This window comes from Mastomys coucha, unplaced genomic scaffold (assembly GCF_008632895.1).
Source record: "Mastomys coucha isolate ucsf_1 unplaced genomic scaffold, UCSF_Mcou_1 pScaffold22, whole genome shotgun sequence".
Classification (NCBI taxonomy): Eukaryota; Metazoa; Chordata; class Mammalia; order Rodentia; family Muridae; genus Mastomys; species Mastomys coucha.
In genome coordinates, this window is record NW_022196905.1 from 154,441,631 (window position 1) to 154,453,061 (window position 11,431).

General features: G+C 47.8%; 1 long non-coding RNA gene across 1 annotated transcript; it reads left to right on the forward strand.

The window, feature by feature from the left end:
* The first annotated feature begins 743 nt into the window (after positions 1 to 743).
* LOC116071150 lies at positions 744 to 3,609 on the forward strand. Its single transcript, XR_004110734.1, has 2 exons — positions 744 to 893; positions 3,297 to 3,609. It is a non-coding gene; the product is annotated as an uncharacterized LOC116071150 (long non-coding RNA).
* The last annotated feature ends 7,822 nt before the right edge of the window (positions 3,610 to 11,431 follow it).

Here is an 11,431-nt window from a genome sequence, read left to right on the forward strand (position 1 = left end):
GCTTATAGGGAGCCCAGGCTAGGACCTAGGACCAGGAAGGCTCTTTACCAACTGCACGCGTCTCCAGCCAAAGTGGAACCTGTTTTTTTTGAGAGTGTTGCAAAATCAGCTCTGACCTTGGAAATGAGACTCGGGATGACCGAAAGCCTGGTTGTTTGAAATGGTTTGATTTGGGGACTTCTTAATAAAATTCATCTTTCAGTTCTGTCCCATGTGCTAAGGGTGGAGGAAAACACGGGTGGGACAGAGGAATTCTGTGAGGAATCTCTAAAAGCAAACACCCAGGGTCCGTGTTTGTGTCTGCACTGCCGTTCCGCTACGTGAACGCCCCAGCAAGGGCTTAGGGGTTCAGACGTTTCAGTCTTGAAGACAGAATTCCCTTGGTGCAAAGCAAGCACTAAAAGCGACTGGGAACACAACACACAGGTGTCTCTCACCACAAATGGCGAGCTGCAACCCAGGCTCCCCATGTTTCCAAGTCAAGCAGTCACTTGGCTGGACAGTTGCTGGCTGAGGACATTCAGACTTTGTCACCAGCAGCTCCTGAACACTGCCTGATAAGGAAGGGGCAGACTGCAGAACTTACTGGAGTGCTGCTGCTGCCCACTGGCCTATTTATGGAGCTCTTTTGTAGCAGTGAAGGTTGGCTTCCCAGGGACATGATGTCACAGGAGCCATCAGGATCACCTAGCAACAGGACACAAGCAGCATGTCCAGCTTCTATTTATAACCAGCTCGCTGGCAATGTCAAGAGGTGAGCAGCTAGACGGGCCAGAGAAGCGCAGGGTCACCGGATTCTTCTGGAAGCCACAGCTGTTACTAGAGTTGACAGAGGACGCGCCACAGCCCTAACCCTCACCTGTCACACTTGGTCCAAAGTGTGTTCCATAGAGGTTTGTGCCCAACAGTACAGAGTACTGTTGCCTAGAAAGGCTGAGCCAGATAAGCCACTCTCAGCCCTCATTCCAAACCAGCTCAGGCAATCTGGGCTCAAAGCCAAGCACTGGTGTTGGACACACTGCCACAGAAGCCCAGTAGCCCAGAGTTCATGAGCTTCTCTCTTCCCTCCAGCCATCCATTCTAGGCACAGTGTCCCAGGCAGACTCTCAGAGGGAGGCTCTCAGGGAACTGAGGAAGGATCCCAGGTGTCTCAAGGGTAATTCAGGGTAGATGGACATCGTCCTCAGTGAGCTAAGGTCCACCTTCGCCCCTGCCAGATGCTCATTCCTTCCTGATGGAAGGGTCCTGGGCTTGTCATTCCCACCTCCATTGAAATGTGGCCTTTAAAAAAATATATGTGTATGTATATGTATATATATGTATATGTATGTATTTATATGTATTTACTTTTCACTTATTTACTTTACATCCCACTTACTGCCCACCTCTTAGCCACCTCCCTCCCACAATCCTTCCCCATCCCCTCTTCCCTTCTCCTCTGAGTGGGTGGGGATCCCCTGGGAATCCCCTGACCCTGACACTTCAAGTCTCTATGAAGCTAGGTGCTTCCTATCTCACTGGGGCCAGACAAGGCAGCCCAATTGAAAAAACACATCCCATATACAGGCAACAACTTTTGGGATAGCCCCCATTCCAGTTATTCCAGACCCACATGAAGGCCAAGCTGCACATCTTCTAAATATGTCCAAGGAGGGCTGGGTCCAGCCTGAGTATGTTCTTTAGTTGGTAGTTTAGACTCTGAGAGCCCCAAAGGTCCAGCTTAGTTGATTCTGTTGGTCTTCCTGTGGAGTTCCTATCTCCTTTGGGGCCCACAATCCTTCCTCCTATTCTTCCATAAGGGTCCCCAAGCTCTATCCACTGTTTGGCTGTGGGTCTCTACATCGGTTTGAGTCAGCAGGTGGCTGGAGCCTCTCAGAGGACAGCCATATTAGACTCCTGACTGCAAGCGTAACAGAGTATCATTAATAATGCCAGGGAGGTGCTTGTCTATGGGATGGGTCTCAAGTTGGGCCAGTTATTGGTTGGCCATTCCCTCAATCTATGTTCCATGGCCAATCCCTGTACTTCTTGTAGACAGGATAAGTTTTGGGTTGAAACTTTTGTGGGTAGGTTGGTGTTCCTAACCTCCACCAGGGTTCTTGTCTGGAAATGTGACCTTTCTTTGCATCAGGATCAAAGGCCACTGATGTAGTCTCAATGTGACACATCTTCAGTATGTTCTGAGTGTGAGCTCTTGGGCCTGTTGTGTGGTGAGGTGTGGAACCCTTTGGACATGAATATTCACTAGCAGATGAAGTGCTGAAGGGTTATAATCTGATTAGCCACTGAGACATAAATACGCAGCTTCTGCTTCCACCACCACAGCCACTAGCAGCAGCTCTCAATACCAGGCCTTTCCTACCAGGATGGTCTGTATCCCCTTCAACTTTGACCCAAATAAGAGTCTCAGGTTGCTTTGAGTGGTTTATCATAGCGATGAGAAAGGAGGGGTCCCTTAGGCTGTTCAGTTACCTTGGCACCCAACAGTGAGGGTGAAGGGTGACTAATGCAGACATAAGTTACTGTCATGCTGCTGTGACGTGCGCTGGAGACCGTCACTGACAGAGAGCACAGTTAATATGCACTTACAGTAATTTCAGATAGGGCCCACCATGTGTGCCTCTGTGCTTCCTAACAACCCCCAAGCCCATCTTGGTTCATGCACTGACTTCAAGGTAGTGCTGCTCAGTAAGACCACAGTCTTTATGATGCTAAGTTTGAATTGTACTTCACACAGTCATTGTGGGAGGGAGGGGTGCACTCGCCTTGTATACACGAGTAAAAGCCTGAGACCAGTGTCAGGTGTCTTCCTCTATAGATCTCCATCTGGGTGTGTGCGTGTGCATATGTGTACACATGTGTGCATGTGTGTGCAAGTGTGTTTATTTGTTTAATGAGACAGGGTCTTACTGTATAGACAAGACTGGCCTCAAACTCCCAGAGACCACATACTTCTACCTCTTGAGGGCTAGGACTAAAAGTGTGTACCATCATGCCCAGTCCACAACCTCACTGAATCTAGAGCTCACTGACTGGTTAGATTGGCCGGCCAGGGACAATCTGAATCCCGCTGATCTGCTGTCTCTAGCCCACTAGTACTAGGATTACAGACGTGAGCTGCCACGCACTGGGATCCAAACCCAGCCCTCACGCTTACACAGCAAGCTCTGTACCATCCGAGCCACACACTTCTAAGTGCTCCTGATGCTTCCCAGGGATGCCAGTCATGTTGGGCAGAGCAAAGGGGGAAGGTCCCAAGACAACACCCATCCTGTGTTTCTCCTCCCTCCTCTTAGGGCCCTGGATCCTCTGGGACCGAGTACCAGATGAGGCAATGGTGAAAAGATTTCTCTCATTTGAGCTGCGCAAGCTAAGCTGTGCTCTGCACCTACCAAGGCATTCTGGGGTCTTGGATACCTGAATCTTCAAGGTTCTGTGGAAAAGTTTCCCAGAACTCCCTACTGCCAGGTCCCCCACTCTGGACGGCCAGCCCTGCCTGTCCTCAGAGACCATATCTCACAGCTTCACTGGACTAGAGCCCCCTTCCCAGGAGATCCTTGTGCAGAGGGCGGGTGTGGAAGAATAAATGTGGGTTGGTGCATAATCAGAGTCTAAGCCGATGGTGCAAATGACCCCCCTCTACAAATGAGACACTCATAGCAGGAGCTGGTGAAACGCCTCCGTCAGTAAAATTCTTACTTTGAAAACAAGAGGATTTGAATTCAGATCTCCAACACCCAAGTCAAATGCTGGGCATGGTCTCTCTCTCTCTCTCTTTCTCTCTCTCTCTCTGCCTCTCTCTCTCTCTCTCACACACACACACACACACAAACACACACGCGCGCGCGGGCACACACTTGTAATAGCACTGGATGGTCGAGGTTGGCAGCTTGCCTACCAGCTAGTTTAGAAAATTGATGAGCTTCATGAAAGACTATGACTCAAAGGATAAGATAGACACTGATATCCCAACATTCACTTCTGGCCTCCATACACACACACATACACACACACACACACACACACACACACACACACACACACACACACACCAATTTCCATTTTCTTGGCCTCTGGTGTGGCAAGCACCCTTCTGTAACCTGAACGTCTCTAGAGAAGCCACATCTCTTAAATATCAGCAGATTAATTGATGGATAGAACCTTCTGACTGTAGAGAATCATGGCACTGCTGGTCAAGAGCCCAAACTACCTGGGCTTATGATCGACGAATGCCAACCTAACATCTATCTAACACCTGGCATCCCTGTGATCATTGGTGACTCTTTCAGATGCTATTTAGCAAACTCTCAGCTTCACTGGCCCCAGAGCTAAGAACATTGCCAGATAGCATCTGAAACCAACAGCAGAGCTCTCTGTCCACTGTAACCTCTACCAGATGTCCCCAGCAGCATTTGTAAATGCATTTATTTATGGCTTTTTTTATGGCTGATTTATTTATGGCTTTGTTTTGGTCTGTGACTACTAAAGTCACTGGTCCACAGTGGAACACATGGTTCAAGGTAACCTGAAAAAACGAATCCAGGTGCTGGCTCATCTCTGTGCTCTTCACATCAGGAGCCGTGTTTGGCATAAACACTTCCCTCTCATAGTCGGACCATGAGGCCCTGTGCACTGATGCCATGGGGTCGGTATTCCCAAATCCTTCTCCCATGGGGAAACGGTCCTTGGTCTCTCGGACTCCTATTCAAGTCCTACCAAGCTGTTGCAAGTGCCACACCACATTCCTCTTTTTTCATGCAAAATTTGTCTCTTACACCCAACTCTCAGGAATATGCCTCCACTGCTGCTGTGGTTTCTTCCAGAACTCCCCACTCCTCACCCTTCACATAATAAGGCCAGGCCAAGTCATCCTTACTCTGCTCTCCCTGTAATTTCACAATTTTAATTCACAAACCCTGTTTTGTATCTTCTTCTGTGCTTCCTGACTCACAGCAGACCCTTCTGCCAGGGTTAAGCGCGATACCAAGTGGGCAGGGGCGCCACCTACAGGTGATTTTGACAAATAGCATAGCTGCCTTCAAGCCAGGCTGCAACTTGGTCACTGGGGTGTAACGACCGCATAGCGACCGCCCCAAGTTCCCATCCGCATCCGCAAGCTGACTGGTCCCTGCAGGGCGTCCAGGTACACCGTGTGCCAAACTTGCCCGCAGCAGCAAGCCAAGGGAATCGCGTGGGAAAATGGAAAACAGGCTTGCACGCCTCCGCGGGAAGTTGATGATCAGCAGGAACCGAATCTCCGAAGTCACCCGCAACCCTGCTCAGACTGACAGTCTAAAAAAGGCATTTCCTGGTGGCGGGAGGGTGACTCAGTTTCCCGGTGACTCACAAGTGCGCGGTGCGGGTGTGCACGGCTATTCCGGGTGAGGCGGTGGATCGGCCTCGCGGGCCCTTGCAGCTCAGGAAGCTCAAGTGGGGTGTGAGAGGAAGAGCTCCCCACGCGGGGGATGCGGGGAGGTGACTCAGCTTCAACACAACGCTCGCGGGGCTGCAGCTCCGCGCCACCGTGAACCCCTGTACAAATGCGCGCAGGCCACTGGGTCTCCCGGCGCACTTGTCCCTGTGCGTCTCCGAGGGCAGGCCTGTATCAATATCCTGCAGCACATGGTCACAGGAGACTTCGTCCCAGGCAAGGGCGCACAAGTGACTGATTCCCCCGCTTGGGGGTTGCAATCCACACACTAGAGGCCCTCTCTTCTTGGACACAAACTCCAGCAGTGATTGGCTAGCTCCGCTGTCCTGTTCTTGGGCTACAGTTACAAACACACAAGTCAAGATTCAGTGAGGCCTGAGGGAACTGGCAGGCATCTCTCCTTACAACAGTACGTGGGGGGTGGGAAGAAAATGTCTAGGGTGCCGCCTGTCCTCCACCCTACAGAGCTTGGCTCCCACGGCCTTGGAGTCTGAATCTTTCAACACTTTTTCTGAATGGCGCTGCCTAGCAATAGATGCCTGGTCTTAGAGAGGATCAAAGGTCTATCTAGTTTCCATTGCAGTTCAGAGCCCAGGGAACCTTCCACACCCACATCCACACCCACACCCACACCGACATCCACACCTACACCCATAGATGCTATACTGCCATCTATGCGCTGCATAGATAGAAACATTGCTTTCCAGAAGTTATGTAAGATGGGGAGGAATTTTTCTCCTAATGTATGAAAAAATTATATATATATATATGTATACATATTTACCTTGCAGGTGTGACTCGGCTGTGATTTGCAGGAAGAGGAGGGAAGTCAGGCGGTGGTGGCGCATGCCTTTAATCCCAGCACTCGGGAGGTAGAGGCAGGTGGATTTCTGAGTTCAAGGCCAGCCTGGTCTACAGAGTGAGTTCCAGGACAGCCAAGGCTACACAAAGAAACCCTGTCTCGAAAAAGAAAGAAAGGAAGAAAGGAAAAAAGAAAGAAAGAAAGGAAGGAAGGAAGGAAGGAAGGAAGAGAAAGAAAGAATTTAGTTTTAGGGGTTGGTGAGGTGGCTCAGCAATGACTGGTCTTCCAAAGGTCCTGAGTTCAATTCCCAGCAACCACATGGTGGCTCGCAACCACCTGTAATGAGATTGGATGCCCTCTTCTGGTGTGACTAAAGACAGCTACAGTGAATTTCGCCTGAGTGAGCGGGGGCTTGAGAGACTGGGGCCAGCAGAGGTCCTGACTCCAATTCCCAGCAGCCACCCACATGATGGCTCACAGCTATCTGTACAGCTACAGTGTACTCATACACATAAAATAAATAAAATAAATCTTAAAAAAAAAAGAGGAGGGAACTTGAGATACCTAAATTCACTGCAAAGTGGGTACCTCTCAGTGGGTGACCATTTCACACACACACACACATATACACACACGTCCCGAATCCATATAACCTGGAATTTGTAAGGGAGGGCTATTACTTTGTAAATTAAGAGGATGCCAGCCAGGCAGTGGTGGCGCATGCCTTTAATCCTAGCACTTGGGCGGCAGAGGCAGGCGCATTTCTGAGTTCTGAGTTCGAGGCCAGCCTGCTCTACAGAGTGAGTTCCAGGACAGCCAGGACTACACAGAGAAACCCTATCTTAAAAAAAAAAAAAAAAAAAAAAAAAAAAAAAAGGATGCCAAATGAACATTAGATTAACTGGATACACATACACTTACACACCATAAGCCAGCATCAGAAAGACACAGAATAACTCCCAATTGCAACTAACTTGATGATGAAAAATAAGGATAAGGGGCTCCAAGTGTCACCTGTAGAACTCTCAGATTGGGAGTTTCAAAGACTGAGGACCACAAAACCCTCAAACTGGAGCCCACCTTTGGGGCACTTGAACTACTGAATGACAACTACAAGTGTGGTCAAGCAGTGGAATCCTATTCAAAGCCATTTTGATAAAACTGTAAAAAAAAAAAAAAAAAATGCAGACTGTAGTCCAGGCTGGCCTGGGAGGAAGACCCTGCCTACTTGCCCTGGGCACTGCCTGGATGTAATCCTCGGCTAACCTCGTCTCTCTTCTCCTTCTTGTGGGGGCACTGTGAAGTAGGCAAGTGTTTGATTTCATTTCCAACCCAAACCTCTGGTCTACCCCTTCCTGTTATGTAACTGTATTTTTAACGTCAACCTAATTTTCACATTTTCACTGACAGGTCGTAAGTTTGTTCTACGATGACTTTCTTCTTACACAGAACTCTGTAAAGGGCGGGCGTTTTTAGTCCCCCTGTTCCTCGTACCTGAAACATGCTGACGATAAAACAGACAGAAGGAGAGATGGATGAATGGGGAATGCATGGGAGGAGCTGTGGGTAGATGGAGCCAGAAGAATGGTAGGTAGATAATGGCTGGGTGGGTGGGTGACGGGTAGATGGGTGGGCAGATGGACGGCTGCACAGGAAACAGATGGAAGCAGAGTGCAAGAAGGCTAGAGGAGGGAGTACAGTCAGATTCATTTTCCTCTTCCTGTAGATTCCTCCCGACTTACGACTTTGGTTTGGAAAAACTTCAAATAATAAAAAAAAAAAAAATGACCTAAATTGTGCAGATCCCCAGCCTCTTCTATAGTTTGTATGTGGCAGAGCCAGATTTTATTTTCTCACAGTGCAAGGGATGGAATACTCTTTGCGGGCAAGCAGCACACCATTTCAGTGATGCGCCCACAACCTGTAAGACTTCCATCTAAATGGGGAGTGCTCTAGTGCCCTGAACACAGCACAGTGGCCTTAGGAGTCAGAAATGGGATGGGCAGGTAAGCTCGCGGATTGACGAAGCCCTGAATACAACACAGTGGCCTTAGGAGCCAGAAATGGAATGGGCAGGTAAGCTCGAGGATTGACGAAGCTTGTATGAAGCTGACAGGGCTCCCAGCTAATGCAGACAATATGTGTTGTGTGTACTGATATCCACAACTGACAGATGCTCAAGAAGAGCCAGCAGTGATGCTGAAAGAGAAGATCCCTGGCGTAGTCACAAACTAAATCAGGGACGTGCAGTGCTCTCGAGCATTAGGGGTGTGGAATTTTAGTAGGGTAGAAAGATGGCTCAGTGGCTAAGAGTGCTTGCCGCACAGTCATGAGGACTAGAGTTCAAATCCTAGCTCCCATAGAACAAGCCAGACATCCCATCAATACAGAGACAGTAGGATTGTAGAGACCTGGCTGGCTTCCAGCCCAGCTAAACGAACACAGTCACAGGTGGAGGAAGAGACCTCACCTCAAAGGCGTAGGTAGAGAGTGAGAGAGGTTATTCAATGCCCTCTTCTGCTCTCTAAATGAATACGTGTGCGCGCACACACACATGCACGTTAAATAAATGCATCCTTTCAGAACAGAAGGGCAAACGTTCAGCCATTTGCTCCAGTTTCACACATCACCCTATTTTGAAAGTTGATTGAGTGCACAACAACCCACACTCCCTTCAAATGCATGGACTGGCCAGTAGATGTCCTGAATGTAAATGGCTCAAATGTGCTATGGTTTAGATACGGATCGTGTGTTGGATGCTCAGTCCTCAAATGTGGTAGTGTTGAGGTGCTTGGTCTTCAAATGTGGTGGTGCTAGGTTGCTCAGTCCTCAACTGTGGTGGTGCTGGGATGCTTGGTCCTCAAATGTGGTAGTGCTGAGAGGTAGTAAAGTCCTGGAGAGGAGGCCAGTAGCAGGAGGTAATTGCATCAAAGAAGGAATCAGTATACATCTAATGGACTGATTCAGCTGCCAAAAAAAATGGGCTGTTACATGAAGAACTGGTCTAATGCTTGTTTCTCTGGCCTCCTGTCTTTCCCTGTGCCTCCCCCTGCTCAAGCATACATCCACACACTGTCATCAACCTTGTCATGATCAAGATCCTCACCTGAGCCCAGCAGATGAGGCTTCAAAGCTGGGATCTAGTAAGCTTTCCTTTAGAGTAGCCCTCCCAGGACAGAGCTGGACGGTACTGCCAAAGCCGACCAGGCATCAGCACCACACACCCCACAGGCAGAGTAGAAAGTGGAGCCTTGAACCTACCCCAGCAACTGGACTTCCATGACCAAAAGCAGAAACACTTCGACACAGAAGAAAGGCACAAACCTATGGATTCAAAAAGCTCAAAGAAACCAGAATCCATATCAAAATGTAGTGTGATCAATTATAAGAAAACTGAGCAAAGTCAGCAAGGAACATTCCAGGAAGCCAGAGAGCAGTGTGTTCTCCTAAGGGTGAGGGCCTGGAGGATCTCAGGATCTCACCTGACATAAGGCCCAGACGAAGGGAAGGAAATGGCAGCGGACAGTTACTGGGAGGAATGAGATGTCACAGTTCCGTCTTCCAGAAAGATGCAGTAAGGACATTTTCAGCTGGCAGGAAGCCAGGATCACCCTCCCTGGCAGACCTAAAGGAAGTTCTTGAGCTATCAAACATGGTGATTCTAGAAATAAACTGTAAATATTGGGAGTGAAGGGAGAAAGCAAAAACAAGAAATATCCTGCAAATTTTAAATTACCCTGAAGGTGGAACGGGTCACTCCTGCAATCCCAGTACTCTAGAGGCTGAGGCAGAAGAACTGACGAAATCTGAAGCTATTCTCAGACACATGTTGAGTTCTAAGCCAGCCTGGGATACATAATGAAGTCCTGCCTTAAACCAAATTCAAACCAAAATCAACTATTCTTTACTTCTGTTTTTAAAATATGTCAAACATATCAAGCAGCAGAATATGGGTTAAAACAGCATGCTAGAAATGTCATAAAAAAAAAAAAAACAGGAGAGAAGAACTAAATCTCAGGGGTAGCAAATAAAAAGTAAACAAAAACTGAGACACAAATCCAAATATAACAAAAATTAAACATAAACGCAGTCTATCACATCAGTTAAGGTGGAGAGTGCCAGAACAGATTTGGAAAACACAATACAACCATATGCTGTCTACAAAAATCTCACTTCAAATGCAACTGTATGGTCAGAATTAAAACAAAAAACCAGAAAGACCACACAGGTAAAACACCGACCCAAAGAAAAAGGTGGTTGTGTCAAAATCAAACAATTCCAAGACGTGACTCAATACCTGGAGCCAGGAGAAAAGTCAGCTCATCAGGGAGACTGCAGACATCGAGAGTGGGCATGCCTAGCACTGAGCTGGGCAGAGAGAGTAGGAACTGTTCCAGCTGCAGGAGAAGATAAACAGCACCACTCTAGAGACTCCATCTCTCCTCTCCAGACATGATGCAAGTGGCGGGTAAAGAATTCACAGGGCTACAATGTATTCAACACTAATTGGACCCATATCTCCAGTTACACAAAGGACATTCACCAAGAAAGAACATACCCTGAGTTATAAAAGGAGCCTGGACATATACTTGCAAAACCATGGAAGTCAGGAGTTGTTTATTCTGTGGTCAGAATGAAATCATGATGAAACCAGATATTAAAACAAGAACTCCCACAGGGGACCGACCCCACCAGGCTGGGAGACAAACAACACATTCTCAAATAGACCATAGATCAAAGTAAATGAGCTATTACTTTAGACTGGATGTAAACGGAACCAAGAGACGAGAGCGATGAGATGCAGATACTCAACACACTAGAGGTATTTTGGACAGCCAGCACATATGTTAAAGCAGGAAGTCTCAGATGGGTCATCTAAAGCATCCAGTGTACAGTTAGAAAGGGGTGCAGAATAAACACAAAGCAAAGACATGGAAGGAAAGAAAGACAGGAGAAGACATTTCAAAGAAAAATATTTCAAACCAAGATCTCACTCTGTAACTCCAGCAGGATCTAAGCTCATCATCCTCCTGCCTCAGCCTCTGTGGTGTTGGGATTAACAGGCATGTGCTACTGGGCCTAGCAGATCAATGAAATTGGAAGCAGAAAAAAAAATCCATGCAACAACAACAAAAACCAATTCAATGAAAAAAATCAATATTGATACTGTTGTATTTTATAAAAAAAAAAAGAAAGAA